Below are 4,065 nucleotides of genomic sequence, written 5' to 3' on the forward strand. Positions count from 1 at the left end.
AGACATTGTCCATGAGTTGGTAGCTCAAGCAGCAGATATTCATGCAATAACTGTGAATGGCTGGACACCCCTGCACAGTGCTTATATGTGGAATAATACCAGTGTGGCTTCTTTCTTACTTCATCATGATGCAGATACCAATGCCCAAACTAAAGGCCTCTTGATTCCCTTGCATCTTGCTTCTGGGAATAGAGATAGCAAAGATATGCTGGATCTCGTTCAGTTGAAACATTATATCAAACCAGGTCTGAAGAACAACTTGGAAGAAACTGCCTTTGATATTACCAAAAGGATAAGTATGTATCACTAACTCTTTGAAGTTGTGGAAGGCTGTACAAATTGTTCTCTTAAGTCATAATGGTTCGGTTAAGTTACTTTTATTTTCTTTTTCTTTTTTGTTAAATTTTATTTTTTTATTGTGGAAATACCATACAAAGGGTTTACAATTACATGGGCAAGATAATGAGTACATATCTTATCAAGCATTGTTGCCTCCTCCTTTATTTCCCCTTCCCATCTCCCCCCACTCCCTTACCCCTTCACTGTCCTCCCCCCCGCCCCCGTCCAAAGTTGTAAAGTTCATTTTTCGACATGACATCTTGTACATCTCATTGTTGCAGTGGGTCAACCTGCATCCCTATTTAAACAATTTGTTTTTTCCCTTCCCCTCCACAAATCATACCAACATTAAATACAATGAAAGCAGGGGTTATACTGTGGGAGAGGGACATACAAAGCAAAAAATAATTCATCTTATAAATATGTTAGAAACAATCGCAAGAAAGAAAAAGAAACATTTCAATCCTTATCTTGGGGTTCATTTCACCTAACATCAACTTATCTGAGCTTTTCTGCTTGTCTCAGACATATACTAGTTATTGCAAATAAGGGAAACCATTGGACCTATGTTACTTTGGGCCTGGCTTACTTCACTTAATATAATTTTTTCCATGTCTTTCCATTTCCTAACAAATGGGGCAATGTCATTCTTTCTGATGGAGGCATAGAATTCCATTACATAGAATTCTATTTTCTTAATCCTTTCTTCGATTGAGGGGCATCAAACAAGACCATACTAAAACTACCAGAATAATTGCAGCATTATTGCATAGATAAGATATCAGTTAAGTTTGATATCAGTTTAAGTTAAGTCCATTCTTGTGTCCATACAAAATATTTTCACAATCCAAATAACAGCAATATCTTACTGTAAAAGTTCCCTGGTATGTTTACAAGTGAATTGCATGACTTTTATGTCAAAATGTATTTGAGTTATTTGTATACATCTATATGATTTCTGCATGGTTTGTGATTTTTTAATCAGAAATAATTTGAACTTATCTGTTGATGTGAGTAGTACAGAAACTAAAGACATTTCTGGTTCTTGTCTGAAAACAGTATATTTGAAAATATTCAGTGTTTGCATAATATCCATAATCTATTTCATTCTCTCCTAGATATACTTTGAATTCAACATTTTTAAAATATATATATTCATTAATAAATGTGTCCTTTCAGATTGCATTCCATATAGAAAATTTAAGATTACTTTTTTTCAAGGTCCTTATAGTCGTATATTTCTTTGGGATAAAATGTCAATGTTAACTAATTTCAAAAGTTTTGTAAAGGTTATTCTATGTAAAGGCCTTTCTAAGATGAAGGCTTAATACCCTGATGTCAAACTAACGTTTAATTCTAACACTTGCATGTATTGTTATACTTGTAATTTTGTAATCAACTTTTTAGTAACTGTCATTTCTTGCAACTGAAGAATGAAAATTATAAAATAATTCACAAATATTCATATTATCCTTTTGCAAGTGCCATGTTAATCTCTGTATTGTTGTAATTTGGGTATACGTGCTGCTGAATCATGTAGTATCCTCTAAATTTAAGTAGTTAATGATGCAATTTTCATACAGGCTTACATCCTTGGGTGCCTATTTGTAACAAGGAAAGCTTATTGTTCCCAACAATACTATTGATCTTATTTCCCTAAAATAATGTGTATAGTGGAAAAAAATTGTATTGTTCATTCAATTGCTCATATTTGCTTTTTTTGTCAATGACAATTTTAAGCCTTTTTCAATTTAGGTTTGATCATACTTTGAGGAACTTATAGCTAGGTCCTAAGGTGATGGCTTTTTCAAGTACTTATTTATGCAACTGAGTTAGCTTTGTGGAGCTAATGGATTCAAAGTAAGCCTTCCTTAAGAGCTACTTCTAAAGTTCTGCAGCTGAAATTTTCCCAAGTGAGGTCTGACTGGCACAAATGTTTACCTGACTATCCTTCTTCCATGTAGGAACAGACCAACCAGAATATCCTACACTGACAGGATAGTTTGTCTTACAGGAACAAAACTAACCTCAGTTACAAGGGATCATAGATAGATGAACATTTCAGACAGAATTGTTCGAACTAGAAGGTATTTTATCAAAATATAATTGTTTATTATACCTACCATTTCAAAGGTAGCTAAAGCCAAGAAGGTGAAAAAATTGTTCATAAGCATGATTACCTAATGTCTGGCCTGTCTACCTTCCGACCAGGCAGGAATTACACTCCTGCATTTCTATCACCAAATATTTCCATAGCTGCAGGAGAAGTCTATATCTTTCTCTTCTTTATTAGGCCTTAAATTGGTAATGTTTTTTTTTTTATTTTTTAATAAGCATTTTTTTATTGTGAACATACTGTCCAGAGGGGTAACAATTACATGGGCAAGATAATGAGTACATTTCTTTTTTTTTAATTTTTTTGGGGGTCCGGTCGTGGAGCCTGAACTCTGGGTCTGGGCGCTGTCCCTCAGCTCTTCAGCTCAAGGCTAGCACTCTACCACTTGAGCCACAGTGCCACTTCCGGCTTTTTTCTTTTTGCTTATGTGGTTCTGAGGAATCGAACCCAGGGCCTCAGGCATGCAAGGCAAGCACTCTACCACTGAGCCACCTTCAGCATTGCAGCCTCCTCCTTTGTTTACCCTTCACATACCTTCCCAGCCTCCACCACCCCCGCACCCAATCCTGCCCCCCACCACCAAAATTGTTAAGTTCGTTTTCAACATGACAACATGTACTTCTCATTGTTGCAACGGGTCCACCTGTATCCTTAAACAACTTGTTTTTCCCCTTCTTCTCCACAAATTATTCCGACATCAAATATAGTGAAAACAGGGGTTATACTGTGGGGGAGAGACATACAAAGCAACTAAGAAATAATCTTATAAATGCGTTAGAAACAAATACATGAAAGAAAAAACGTTTAAAAGCATATCTAACGGTTCATTTGCATAACATCACATTATCTGACCTTTTCTGCTTGACTCATACATATACTAGATATTGCAAATAAGGGAAAATCATGGGACCTATGTTTCTTTTGGCTTGGCTTACTTCACTTAATATAATTTTTCCAAGCCTTTCCATTTCCTAACAAATGAGGCAATGTCATTCTTTCTGAGGGAGGCATAGAATTCCATTGTGTATATATACTGCATTTTCTTGATCCATTCATCTACTGAGGGGCATCTGGGTTGGTTCCATATCTTAGCTATGGTAAATAATGCTGCAATAAACATAGTTTTGCTGGTAGCTTTAGTGTGGTCTTGTTTGTAAACATTTGGGTAAATGCCCTAAAGTGGGATTGCTAGGTCATAGGAGAGCTCTATGTGAAATTGGTAATGTTTTAATCACAATGTTTCCTCTTGCCTCCAGGCTGAAAATCAACAAATGGTAAAGCTTTAGGTCTAAATCTACCAAATTCTGAGGTAGAGATAATGCAATAATACTTTAAAACTGTGTTGTCGTTGATACCCTAACCACAACAGAACAATGCAAAACATGTGCCCTTTTTTATTATATTATATATAGCTATATATTTTGTATTTATATGTGATGATTTTATATTTCACACAGTGAAACTTACTAGAATTATTTGATAATATGACGAATAAATTGATAATTATTTATTCCAATAAATAGAATTGGAATATAATTAATTAGGTTTGGAATACATACTAGTATATAAAAATTATCAATGTAATGTCTTCAGTATAAACTTGTGATACC

At 34.8% G+C, this 4,065-nt stretch overlaps 1 pseudogene; it reads right to left on the reverse strand.

Annotated features, from left to right (window-relative positions):
* Positions 1 to 1,775: 1,775 nt before the first annotated feature.
* LOC138835461 (U6 spliceosomal RNA) lies at positions 1,776 to 1,875 on the reverse strand (annotated as a pseudogene).
* Positions 1,876 to 4,065: the final 2,190 nt, after the last annotated feature.

This window comes from Dipodomys merriami, unplaced genomic scaffold, assembly GCF_024711535.1.
Source record: "Dipodomys merriami isolate MVZ:Mamm:240054 unplaced genomic scaffold, mDipMer1.0.p SCAF_239, whole genome shotgun sequence".
In the NCBI taxonomy this organism is placed as follows: Eukaryota; Metazoa; Chordata; class Mammalia; order Rodentia; family Heteromyidae; genus Dipodomys; species Dipodomys merriami.